The sequence below is a fragment of the Dermacentor variabilis genome, chromosome 3 (genome assembly GCF_050947875.1).
Source record: "Dermacentor variabilis isolate Ectoservices chromosome 3, ASM5094787v1, whole genome shotgun sequence".
NCBI lineage: Eukaryota > Metazoa > Arthropoda > Arachnida > Ixodida > Ixodidae > Dermacentor > Dermacentor variabilis.
The window spans coordinates 224,406,111-224,420,090 of record NC_134570.1 but is presented as its reverse complement, the minus strand read 5'-3'; the positions used below and the strand labels follow the sequence as shown (position 1 = coordinate 224,420,090).

Sequence of the window (13,980 nt, the reverse complement as noted above, 5' to 3'; positions counted from 1 at the left end):
TTTCTCATTGTATATGTGACATGGCTGTAAAAAGAACTAAAATCGGTCGCTGTGGATGGCCTAAAATATATAGTTGCTAAAATAATGATTCTGACTAAGTAGTGCTGTGGGCTATGGTAATGAGGTTTCGTTAAAAGCATGATGCAATAAAACATAGCATTGACACTTTAGCTTCAAGAAAGCCTTTGAGTACAGGGCTGTTACACGTGAGCTAAAAATATCCTGGCCAAATGATTTCGAGTGTCTGTTTCAGCTAAAAACCTTAAAACTAGTTTCGGATTAAAAAGCGGTTCATTGCTGAGAAAAAATTTCGGTTGAAGAGGAATATTTTCGCGATATGTAGAAATGAACTACTTTTTCCTCTGTGCTTCTATTGCAGGGTATTGAATAAGAACGTGCAGGACTGTGAGATTTTGGCCGCACTTACTACAAGTGGGAGGATATCCCCCAGTCAAGAGGTAAGAGTGAGTGCCGTAAGTGTGTCCTATTCTTAATCGGCAAAAGAGCACTTCGTTATATAGTGATGTTCTCTCCGATACCCAATATCCTAATTTGGGTATTATCAAGTGCAGTTTATTTGATATCTCAGCATTCCACTGTTGCTGCCAATGGATTTTGAGCTTGTGACGTAAGTATGCTTTAAGATCTGTGGCTGGGATGGGTATGTTTATGTCTGTGTCACTAAAAGCTACTAACGTAGCTTTCTCGTCAGCAGCTTCGTTGCCTTTCATGCCACAGTGGCCAGGTACCCAGCACAGTATGATCATTTGTTTAGCACTATAAGCTGAGCATAGCAATGTATACAGTTCATTAAAGACAGTGTTTTATGTTTACGTACATTCATTAGGGCTCGCACTACACTCAATGAGTCTGTGAACACTACAGCCCTAGTCAGATTCGTTTGCTTGATGTGCTTCACTGCAGAGAGCATTGCATATGCTTCCGCTGTAAAGATACATGTATGTGGGTTCAATGTCATCATCATCATCATCAGCCTGGTTACGCCCACTGCAGGGCAAAGGCCTCTCCCATACTTCTCCAACAACCCCGGTCATGTACTAATTGTGGCCATGCCATGCCTGCAAACTTCTTAATCTCATCCGCCCACCTAACTTTCTGCCGCCCCCTGCTACGCTTCCCTTCTCTTGGGATCCAGTCCGCAACCCTTAATGACCATCGGTTATCTTCCCTCCTCATTACATGTCCTTCCCATGCCCATTTCTTTTTCTTGATTTCAACTAAGATGTCATTAACTCGCGTTGGTTCCCTCACCCAATCTGTTCTTTTCTTATCCCTTAACGTTACACCTATCATTCTTCTTTCCATAGCTCGTTGCGTCGTCCTCAATTTGAGTAGAACCCTTTCCGTAAACCTCCAGGTTTCTGCCCCGTAGGTGAGTACTGGTAAGATACAGCTATTATATACTTTTTTCTTGAGGGATAATGGCAACCTGCTGTTCATGATCTGAGAATGCCTGTCAAACGCACCCCAGCCCATTCTTATTCTTCTGATTATTTCCGTCTCATGATCCGGATCCGCCGTCACTATCTGACCTAAGTAGATGTATTCCCTTACGACTTCCAGTGCCTTTCTGCCTATTGTAAATTGCTCTTCTCTTCCGAGACTGTTAAGCATTACTTTAGTTTTCTGCAGATTAATTTTTAGACCCACTCTTCTGCTTTGCCTCTCCAGGTCAGTGAGCATGCATTGCAATCGGTCCCCTGAGTACCGGATATTAAAAACGCTGTTCCTAGTACTGCGTAAGCAACACCAGAAGAAGACTTAGAGGCATCTGTGTAAAATTCAGCACAAGAATATTTCTCCTGAAGCTCAAGAAAATGTGACCATATGTGTGCCTCAGGTGCTCGTTCTGATATTTCTGCAAACGAGACGTCACATTCGATAGTCTGCCACTCCCGCGGCGGTGGAAGCCGCGTAGTTGCCATTATGATATTCTCTAAATTCGGCGCGCCTGTTTTTTCGGACAATGCTTGCAACCGAAGTGACAGAGGGGGTCTAGTGCCTGGGCGATTACGGAAGGCCTAGCCGTAGATAGGTCGTAAATAACTGAATGGCTTGGATGATGGAAATCTGATTTCACCTTGAGGGCGTAAGAGAGACATAAATATGTTCTTTGAAGATGCAGGCACCATTCGTTAGATTCAGCGTACAGGCTTTCTACGGGGCTAGTCCTAAAGGCACCTGTAGCAAGGCGGATACCTAAGTGGTGAATAGGATCTAGCATTTTCAAAGCGCTAGGTGCAGCAGAATTACAGACTATTGCTCCGTAGTCAAGCCTTGTTAATATAAGACTTTTGTAAAGTTTTAAAAGGCACCGCCTGTCGCTTCCCCAAGATATGCGTGACAGGAGCTTCAGCAGATTCATAGTCTTGAGGCACTTTGATTTCAGATACTTAAGGTGTGGTACAAATGTCAGCTTGCTGTCTAAAAGGATTCCTAGAAATTTGTGTTCATGGCTCACAGATAGCCGTTCTCCATTTAGATCTATTGCGGGGTCCGCAAGTATGCCTCTTTTGTTAGAAAACAGGACGCATGTACTTTTCTGTGGGTTTAGCTTGAAACCGTTTTTGTCCGCCCACTTAGATAATTTATTTATGCAAAGCTGCACTTGTCACTCGCAGATACTTAGGTTACATGATTTGAAACCTATCTGGATGTCATCCACATATACAGAATAAAACATAGTATGTGGTATGGCAGTCTGGATCGAGTTCATTTTGACAATCAAAAGAGTGCAGCTTAGCACACCATCTTGTGGAACACCAGTCTCTTACGTAAATGGACGAGACAGAACATTACCAACTCTAACACGGAACGTGCGATTGGAGAGGTAACTCTGAGTCACGTTCAGCAAGTTGCCTCGAACTACCGTTTCAGACAGATCACGGAGGATTCCAAAGCGCCAGGTTGTGTCGTATGCTTTTTCCATATCTAAAAATACTGATAGGATAACTGTTTGTGGACAAAGGCATCACGGATATTTGTCTCGATGCGGAAAAGGTGATCTTTTGTGGACCTATACCCTCCCTAAAACCGCACTGAAAGGGATCGAGTATCTTGTTGCTTTCAAGAAAATGGATGAGGCGGCGGTTAATCATCTTCTAAAATAATTTGCATAGACAACTAGTCAGAGCTATAGTCCTATAACTGTTGGGTGAGGAAGGGTCCTTGCCCTCTTTGAGAAAGGAGATTACGATTGCTTCTTTCCAGACAGAAGGAATGTAGCCGGCAGAGAGCATGGAATTGAAGAGTGACAGTAGTGTTTTTTTGGGTTTCAGGTGTAAGTGTCTGATCATCTCATACATTATTCTGTCACTTCCTGGAGTGGACTTGTAACAGTTCAGTGACGCTTGGAACTCAGCCATTCCAAATGGACGATTGTATACTTCATTGGATGTGTCTTTCCCACCCAGAGTCATCTGTTCTGCTTGTCGCCGGAATTTTAGGAATGATTCTGTGTAATGAGATGTATTGGAAATGTGCTCGAAATGTGCTCCTAGACAGTCAGCCTGGTCCTCAAGAGTATCTGTTTGCGTGTTTACTAATGGTGGAGGATGAGTTTCGCGGGCTTTAATTTTGTTTACTCTGTTCCAAGCTTTTCTTTCGTCTGTATATGAATTAATACTAGAGATGTATTTTTGCCAGCTTTTTCTTTTGACAAGGCGGCGCGTTCTTCTACATTCTGATTTTATTTTCTTGAATCTGATAAAGTTCCCGGTAGTTGGGCAGTTGCGAACGCGACTCCAAGCCTTATTTTGATTTTTGCGGGCTTCCTTACATTGCTCACTCCACCAAGGAATACGTCGTTTAGAGGGTGATCCATTCGTTTGAGGGATACATATTGATGCAGCACCAGTTATAAATGCCGTCAAATATGACACTTTATCATCGACTGAGAGAGTACAGATGTCATCCCAGGTCAAATGTGACAGCTATCTGTATCGGTTCCACTCAGCACATTCGACCTTCCAACGTGGCAGATGTGGGGAACACTTATCGCCTTTTGTTAATTTTAAGACAATTGGGAAATGGTCACTCCCATATGGATTTTTGATCACGTTCCACTCCAGGTATGGCGCTAGTGTACTTGATGTTATGCTTAAGTCAATAGATGAGAATGTTTTGTTTGCCACGCTGTAGAATGTGGGTTCTTTCTTGTTTAGTAGGCATGCATTGGAAGATAAAAGGAAGTTTTTTCTTCCAATAAAAGGCAGGTTCTCGCATCACAACGAGAACCTGCCTAGAGGGTGTTGTGTGCATTTAAATCGCCTACTACAATGTAAGGTTCGGGGAGTTCTGCGATAAAGCTCTCGAATTCTGTTCTGGAAAGTTGATGGCTCGGAGGAATGTAGAGAGAGCTAACTGTAACTAGCTTATCAAATAGCACGGCTCTGATTGCTACTGCCTCAAGGGGCGTTTGCAGATGTAAATGCTTACAGGCGATTGATATGTCGCACTAGGCTTAAAAACAATGACATCAATCAGACATAACGCTGCAAGCCCCGCAGCTTTATTGCAGCCTGCGTCCGTGTGTTCCGCTGCTCACGTGTCATGATGACTATGGCAGTGCCGATGAAGGCACGATGAAGATGACGATGAAGTTGGCGATACATCACTTCTCCCCCTCTTACAGGTCCAAGCGTTCAGGAGGCCGTCGCTGTCGGGTCGATCTTCGTAACGGTGGCGGGCTATCCGTCTGGGCCACTTCCGGACTATGTCGCGACGTGATTGGAGTGCTATCTGCAGGGTTTACGGCTACCCTCTGTGTCGAGAAAGAGTCTGAGACAGTTCGACGTCTCACCTGGTCCAAGTGTCGCCGCTGAATTCCTTTCCCGGAATCAACAGTGACCATTCTGGACCCCAGTTGATCTCGCACTACTCCTGGTATCCACCTGTGACGACTTGTTCGGAAATCGCGCATCCAGACTGGGTCACCTGCCTGAACTGGAGACCCTCCAACTCGTGGTTGGATTTCTGGTGACCTTTCATCGGGAGCGATACAGTCCAGCTTTGTTCTTATTTGGTACCCCAATAAGAGTTCCGCCGGCGACTTCCCATCCTTGACGGGCGTTCGGCGATATCGACATGAAACCCGCGCTATGCGTATTCTGAGGTCTATTCCGGGGTTCTTCTTCAGTCCTTCCTTGAGCGTACGCACAGCTCGTTCGGCTAACCCATTCGACTGTGGATGATAAGGGGCTGTTGTGAGTTGTTGCACATTGTTCCGTGCCAGAAACTCACGAAAAACTTTGCCCACAAATTGTGGTCCGTTATCAGAAACAAAGGTTTTTGGAAGGCCGAACCGTGCAAATATTGATCTTAGCGCGTTGGCCGTGGTTTGCGAAGTGGCAGTTTTCATTGGAATGGCTTCCATCCATTTCGTTTCCGAGTCGACGACGACTAAGGCCATTTGTCCGTCCAACGGGCCTGCGAAATCTGCGTGCAGCCGGCTCCACCTTTCCCCGGTGGCTGGCCAGGCCAAAGGTATCTGTGCTGGTGGCATCGCTGAAGCCTGCGCACATGTGGAACATGAGTTCACCAGTCGCTCTATGTCGGAATCCAGTCCCGGATACCAAAACAACGTTCTCGCTGTGGTTTTTATGGCTGTCATGCCGGGGTGTGTCTCGTGCAAAAGACGCAACACACGCCTTGCCGCTGCCAGGGGTAGAACAATGCGATGTCCCCAGTACACCAAATTATGGCTGACTGTAAGCTCTGTTCTTCTGTTGAAGTACGGCCGGAGATGCTCATGGCCCTGCGGAAGATATGACGGCCATCCCTGGGAAATCCATTTTTAACCTGCAGAAGGCTGGTGTCTCGATTAGTCAGATGTTCAACCTCGCGGGCGCAAAGCGCTGTTTCCTCAAGAGAGTGGGCTTACAAAACGTACTCGTCGGCAGCAAAGTCCCGCGGCTCCTCCATTACTGGCAAGGGCAACCGACTGAGGGCATCAGCATTGGAATCGTCACTGCCCTTCCGGTGCTGCAATGTGTAGTTGTAGTTGCCAAGAAACAAGGCCCAACGCTGTATTCTTGCGGCCGCCATCGGTGGTATGGCTTTACCTGGATTGAATAAACCAGTAACAGGCTTGTGGTCTGTTACTAAGACGAACTGATGTCCGTACAGGTAGTCTTTAAACCGGGCGACGCCGAATACCAGTGCCAAAGCTTCTTTTTCTAACTGCGAGTAATTGCGCTCGCTCTTGGTAAGTGTCCTGGACCGGAATCCGATGGGGTAGTCAACACCATTCACGCGGTGCGACAAAACGGCCCCAATGCCTACTGGTGATGCATCGCACTCCAGCCGCAGTGGCTTATCCGGGTCGAAGTGAGCCAGAAACTTGGAAGCCACAATTGCCTGCTTAACTTGCTGAAATGCTTTCTCCTGTTCCTGGCTCCATTGCCACTTGACTCCTTTGGATAAGAGAGCATGTAGCGGAGCTAGCATGGTGGTCAGATTGGGCAGGAACTTGCCATAGTAATTTATGAGACCGAGAAAAGCTTTCAGCTCACTCACCGAGGTGGGCTTTGGGGCTTCAACAACGGCTTTGATATTGTCGTCCTTCGGTCGCAGACCCTTCGCGTCGATACGATGACCGAGAAATGTGACTTCGTCTTGCCGAAACTTGCACTTTCCCTTGTTCAGTCGGAGACCATACTCCCACAGCCGCTGCAGCACGGTTTTGAGCCTAGATGAATCATGTTTTTTCTCGGCAATGATAATGTCATCCAGGTACACCTGCACTCCAGGAATATCCCCCAGCAGTCCGTCCATTCGCCTTTGGAATATGGCTGGAGCAGAACTTACGCCAAACGGTAATCTGTTAAAACAAAAAAGACCCTTCTGGGTGTTGAGGACTGTTATCTTCTTTGCTTCCTCATCCAATGGCAACTGGTTGTAGGCTTGACGCAAATCCAAGGTCGTGAATACTTCGCCACCGTTTAACCTAGCAAAAATGTCGTCCACTCGAGGCAACGGGTATTGTTCTACCACAGTGGCCGCATTCACAGTCATACGGAAGTCTCCACACAGTCGGAGGGACCCATCGCCCTTCAAAACGGGTACCACAGGGGTTGCCCATTCAGCGGTTTTTACCGGCGTCAAAACGCCTTCCGCGACCAGCTGATCCAACGATTCAGACATCTTATCTCTGAGAGCGTAGGGTACAGTACGGGCCTTAAAGAACCGTGGACACGCGTTTTCTTTCAATTGAAATGTGACCGGTGGTCCTTTGCACAGGCCGAGTCCCGGAGCAAACACGTCGGCATATTCGTCAAGCAGCTGTTGCAGACCTGTGCTGACAGCCTGTATTCCAGCCGGTTGCAGATTCGCTACCACATTCGACAACATTGCCACTCCAACTTCATTAAATGCCTTGATGGTGTCTCTGCCGCACAAAGATGGTCCGGAGCTGTCGACCACTATGACAGTACCAGGAATATCTTTCCCGTCGCACTTAGCGGTCATGCTAATCTGGCCGACAACTGGAAGTTCTCCCAAGAGACAAGAGAGCTTGAGCTGTGAACTCTCCAACGGAGGCCAGAGCTGCTTGTACTTGCGGAACACCGTTACGGGAATGACGCTTACAGGTGACCCCGTGTCCACCAACATAGTGAGCGGAACGTTATTCCAACTGATGTCCTTGTAAATAGGCCTAACCTTGCGGATGCTGGCTACGTGATGGAGAACCGCTGTAATCGTGTGCAAGGCGTCGTTGTCGTCCGAGCTTGTGTCCTCTCCGGCTGCCATGGCGTACGAACCCTGGCGCCGTTGTCTTGCTGGATAAGATCCCTGCCGACGGTCACTATTTGTGCTAGACAGGCACATCCGACGTAGATGTCCTCGTTTTCCACACCGGTGGCACACCGCGCGAAGGTGTTTGCACTCATCCTCAGCATGCGATTCTCCACACCTTCCACACACGTCGCGTTGTTCCGGCTTGGGAAGTCGCTTCGAGGAATGGCTCTTTTGTCGGGCAAAATGTACTTCTGAGTGCGCCGAGTTCATGCTCCTGGCATTTTCAACAGCTCTCTGTGCCGAGACAGCAAAGTCTTCAGCCTCTTCTAAGGTGAGCTTCCGTCGCGTCAGTAAATGGCACCGAACGTCTTCATCCAGCACTCCGCAAACGATTCGATCCCTCAACATGCGCTCCAATGACGTGCCGAAGTTACACTGCTCAGCTAGGCGTCGAATGTCCGCAATGAAGTCCTGAGCAGCTTCCCCGTCGTGTTGCGAACGCATGAAGAAAGCATAACTTGCAGCGATCTCGTTGACCTCCAGAGCATAGTGATCTTCCAGATACCCGACGACTTCCTCATAGCTCAGTTCATTCACCTTTTTTGGTTGACACCGGCCCTGCACCACACGCACTGCACTGTCCGTGAGCGAATCGATGAGCAGCGCTCGCTTCTTCGTTGGGTCCACGATGCTATGAGCCTCAAAGTACGCCTCCAGGCGAACGCGATACGTAGGCCACGTACCTTCTGCATCGGCAAATTCCGGTGGCCGTCCAGCACTCATGCTGACGCGGGTCTTCTCACCTAGCGACGCTAGGCCTCGTCGCCACTGATATGTCGCACTAGGCTTAAAAACACTGACATCAATCAGACATAACGCTGCAAGCCCCGCAGCTTTATTGCAGCCTGCGTCCGTGTGTTCCGCTGCTCACGTGTCATGATGACTATGGCAGTGCCGATGAAGGCACGATGAAGATGACGATGAAGTTGGCGATACATCAGCGATACCGTTATCAACTATAATAGCAACACCGCCTGACGAGGCGTAGGCGTCACTGCGATCTTTGCGGTAAATGGCATATTGTTTGAGAAAGTTAATATGTGAAGGATTGAGGTGAGTCTCTTGCACACACGGCACCCTTGGATTAAGCTTGCGAAGGAGTTCTTTAATGTCATCAAGATTGTGTATTAGACCTGTCACATTCCAATGCATTACCTGTGTGGCCATATTGTAAGTGTTTTATGGTGTGTGTCAAGAGATATGAATTAGGTTGGCTCAAGGGACCTTTCCAGGCCCCTTGATGCGGGGTATTTCTTTTTTCTTGGCGCGCTCCAGAAGCAACGCCGTTCCTTGGGCGTCTGAGACGCCGGAGAAGTTTTTGTTACATCCATCGCCTCGTCAGAGGCGCTGGGTGACGCCCGCTCAGCGGGCACGCGCGGGGGTTTTTCGGGCCTGTCTGCACGAGCAGTGGCCCTGGGACCGGCAGGCTCGGAGGTCTGCTAGCCCTTCGTGGTAGGGGCGGAAGAGCAGTGGCTGCTCCCGCCAGGGGGGCTGATGGCGTAACCGCCGTCACACTCCGTGTGACTTGCGCGGCCGCCAGATGTGGCGCTGCCCCCCGGCGCGTCACATCACTGTAGGACGGATTCGATTGGTTGTGGACACTAAAACGCTTGCGCGCTTCTGGAAAAGAGATGTTTAGTTTTACCTTCAGTTCGATTATTTGTTTTTCTTTCTTCCATGACGGGCACGATCGCGAATAGGCGGGGTGATCTCCGTCACAGTTAGCGCAGTGGGTTGTGGAAGAACAGTTGTCTGAAGCGTGGTCTTGAGATGCACATTTTGCACAAGTAGCACGCCCTCGGCAGCTCTGAGACCCATGCCCAAAACGCTGTCACTTGAAGCATCGGCGCGGATTGGGAATGTACGGTCGTACGCGTAGTTTACAATATACCGTCTCTAATGAATCAGGTAGTTCACTTGTTCCAAATGTTATTATTAGATGCTTTGTTGGAATTTCGTTGTCGTCGCGCCTTAACTTAATTCGTTGCACCCTTACCACGTTTTGGTCTTGCCATCCTTCCAACAGCTCGCTCTCACTAAGTTCAAGGAGGTCGTCATCAGAAATGACACCACGCACAGTGTTCAAAGACCGGTGGGGGCCCACAGATACAGGAATGTCACCAAACGCAACAAGTTTCGTCAGTTTGCTGTATTGAAGCTTGTCACGCACTTCCAGAAGAAGGTCGCCGCTTCCCATCTTAGTTACTTTGTAACCAGAACCGATTGCTTCTGTCAGACATTTTGCGACCACAAACGGGGATGTTGTACGGACTGTCTTGGTATCGTGTTGACTATGTATTACGTGGTACTTGGGAAATATTTCTTTTGGTTTGAAGAGAAAGTTGAACGTTTCATCGGTGCGCCCCTCTTCAGGGAGCGATCAGGGAGTGTGGGGAAATTTGAAGCCATATATAGGATTACTGTATTCGGCAAGAATGCCTGCCGCCCACCTCGGAGCCCAACCTGGGAACGTCACAAGATTAGAAAAATTCTATTCTGCGTACGCCAGCGGTACTATAACCTAATATATTGTCACGCAGTGGTGACGGCAGTCGCAGGGACGATGAGGACGGACAAAAGTTTGTCGAAAGAAGACTGTTTATTGGGCTGACTTGCGCCCACAATGCCCTGAATTACCCGGCGACGGCGAGGCGACCAGCGTGCTCGGCGGTCGTCGAACAGAATGCCCGCCGCTGTCGTCTGCGCTCAATTTAAAGCGCGTCTTGGCGCCTCTCAACTGGGCGCGTCTTGCGTCGCATGGCGGCAGCGCGTCTTGCGTTGCGTCGCGTGGCGGCAGACTTCAAGAGTGAGCAAGCACTGCATAGATTCGCAGCATTACTCCCCCCTCAAAGAGGCATCGACCCGATGCATAAATAGAAATAATGCCACTAGCAACAAATAAAACGAACCGTGCGAAAATAAACACCGAGTGTAAAAATGCAGCGTCCTTTAGCGCGTATAATAGGGCTTCAGGCGGACGACATGAACAACTTCTGGTCGTACGCGGCGTCGCTGGGATGCAGTCATGGCGTCAGGGATGACTTCATAATGCAGTTCACCTAGCCAAAGAAGAACCTTGTATGGGCCGAAATAGCGGCTCGAAAGCTTTTCACTCAATCCACGGCGCCGAATGGGCGTCCAAACCCAGACTTGGTCTCCTGGCTTGTATTCCGCGTTGCTTCTTCGTAGGTTGTAGCGTCTGGTGTCGGTTCGTTGCTGGTCTTTGATTCGTAATCGGGCAAGTCTTCGAGCTTCTTCTGCGCGTTGAAGGTAGGCGGCGACATCGACGTTCTCTTCTTCTGTAACATTGGGCAGCATGGCGTCTAGCGTGGTCGTGGCCTCCCTTCCGTGGACGAGCCTAAAAGGCGTCATCTGGGTGGTCTCCTGCACTGCGGTGTTGTAGGCGAAGACGACGAATGGCAGGATGACGTCCCAGGTCTTGTGTTCGGCATCGACATACATGGCGAGCATATCGGCGATGGTTTTGTTCAGGCCCTCGGTCAGTCCGTTGGTCTGCGGATGGTATGCAGTTGTCCTCCGGTGGGGGGTTTGGCTGTAACGCAGGATGGCTTGCGTTAGTTCCGCCGTGAATGCTGTTCCTCTGTCCGTGATGAGTACATCGGGGGCGCCGTGTCGCAGAAGAATGCATTCCACGAAAAATTTGGCGACTTCTGCTGCTGTTCCGTTCGGTAGGGCTTTTGCCTCGGCGTAGCGAGTCAGGTAGTCGGTGGCTACGATGGTCCACTTATTTCCAGACGTTGACATTGGGAAAGGGCCAAGCAAGTCCATGCCGATCTGCTGAAAGGGTCTTGCGGGGGTTTCAATGGGGTTCAGGAATCCTGCTGGTCGTGTGGGAGGTGTCTTTCGTCGCTGACAATCTCGGCAGGTTTTCACATAATGTGCGACATCGGCAGAAAGGCGGGGCCAGTAATACTTTTCTTTAATGCGGCGGAGAGTGCGAGTAAACCCGAGATGTCCCGCTGGCGGCTCATCGTGGGAAGCCTGTAGAATTTCTTCGCGGAGACAAGCAGGTACAACAAGGAGGTAGGCTGTTTTGTTCGCTGCGAAGTTCTTCTTCATGAGGACATCATTCTGTACACAGAAGGAAGAAAGTCCTCGCTTGAATGAGGCAGGGGGCGAAGAAACGTTGCCGTTCAAGTACTCTATGAGACATTTTAGGTCAGGGTCCGAGCGTTGCTGCTGGGCAAAAGAGCTGGAGCTGATGGGTCCCAGGAAGGCGTCCTCATCGTCGTCTGGTGGCGGCGCATCTACAGGGGCTCGTGAAAGGCAATCGGCGTCAGAGTGTTTGATTCCGGACTTGTAAACCACGGTGACGTCAAACTCCTGGAGGCGAAGACTCCATCGAGCGAGGCGGCCAGAGGGGTCCTTCAAATTGGCAAGCCAGCAAAGCTCGTGGTGATCGCTGACCACCTTGAACGGTCGTCCGTACAGGTAGGGGCGGAATTTCGACGTAGCCCAGATGATGGCAAGGCACTCCCTCTCAGTCGTGGAATAGTTAGCCTCGGCCTTGGAAAGGGAGCGGCTAGCGTATGCGATGACGTTCTGCAGCCCATCGCTTTTTTGAACGAGGACGGCGCCTATAGGCCCACACTGCTTGCGTCGGTATGCACCTCAGTATCAGCGTTTTCATCAAAATGCGCGAGGATCGGTGAAGACTGTAAACGGCGCTGGAGTTCTTTGAAGGCTTCTGCTTGCGGCGCTTCCCATTTAAATGGCACGTTTGCCTTCGTTAGTTGGGTCAGGGGCTCGGCGATGCGCGAAAAGTTTTTCACAAATCGTCGGTAATATGCGCACAGTCCGAGGAATCTGCGCACAGCTTTCTTATCGGCCGGCTGTGGGAACTGTTCAATAGCGGCTGTTTTCTGCGGGTCTGGGCGTACTCCCTCCCTGCTAACGATGTGGCCTAGAAACAGCAGCTCTGCATAAGCAAAGCGGCACTTCTCGGCTTTCAAGGTTAGGCCAGACGACTTGATGGCATCGAGCACTGTCCGAAGTCTTTTGAGGTGTTCTTCAAAGTTCGAGGCGAAGACAGCGACGTCATCTAAATATACCAGACAAATTTGCCACTTTAGGCCTGCGAGCACTGTATCCATCACCCGCTGAAACGTCGCTGGTGCGGAACAGAGACCGAATGGCACCACCTTGAACTCAAAGAGCCCATCAGGAGTGATGAATGCTGTCTTCTCGCGATCTTTTTCGTCGACCTCAATCTGCCAGTAGCCGGTCTTCAGTTCCATCGATGAGAAATACTTGGCGTTGCAAAGCCGGTCCAGTGTGTCGTCGATGCGGGGGAGGGGGTAGACGTCCTTCTTTGTTATGTTGTTTAAGCGGCGGTAATCAACGCAGAATCGAAGTGCGCCGTCTTTCTTTCTCACTAGAACAACCGGTGCAGCCCATGGGCTATTTGATGGCTGGATGACGTCGTCGCGAAGCATTTCTTCCACTTGGTTCCGGATGGCTTGTCGTTCTTGCGGCGACACGCGGTAGGGGCTTTGACGGAGAGGTCGGGCGTGCTGGTCGGTTATGATGCGATGCTTGGCAATTGGCGTTTGTCGGACCTTTGGCGATGACGAAAAACACTGGCTGTAACTTTGAAGCAGTTTGCGTATCTGGTCTTGTCTGTTCCGGGGCAGGGCTGGGTTGATGTCGAAAGTGGGCGAGTTCTCATGGTCAGACGAATCTTCTGCGGATGGGTCGGAGAGGGCGAAGGAATCCCGTACGTCGGATATTTCGTCGAAGAAAGCAATCGCTGTTCCTTTGTTAATGTGCCGGTATTCTTCGCTGAAGTTAGTCAGCAGTACTTCGGTCTGGCCGTTGCGGAAATGTGCGATGCCTCTTGCGATACCGATTCCTCGGTCGAGAAGCAACTGCCTGTTCCCCTCGATGATGCCTTCAGAGTTAATCGCTTTCATGGCACCTACGGTCACGATAACGCTTGAACGGGGTGGGACGCTCACTTCTTCTTTCAGGATGCTCAGGGCACAGTGATTTCCCAGAGTTCTCATCGAAGGGATGGCCTCGTTCGTCGAAAGCGTAATCAGCTTGGATCGCAGGTCGATGATCGCCTGATGCTCACTAAGGAAATCCAAGCCCAAGATCACTTTCACACCGCGGGAGCATTGCGGTAGCACAACAAAGGTC

At 49.8% G+C, this 13,980-nt stretch overlaps 1 long non-coding RNA gene across 1 annotated transcript in view; it reads left to right on the top strand.

Moving 5' to 3' along the window:
• The first annotated feature begins 404 nt into the window (after positions 1–404).
• Positions 405–13,980, top strand: part of LOC142574431 (uncharacterized) — a 69,478-nt gene continuing 55,902 nt past the window's right edge. Inside the window, exon 1 of the long non-coding RNA XR_012826532.1 lies at positions 405–458. This is a non-coding gene — a long non-coding RNA (uncharacterized LOC142574431). The remainder of the gene's footprint in view (positions 459–13,980) is intronic.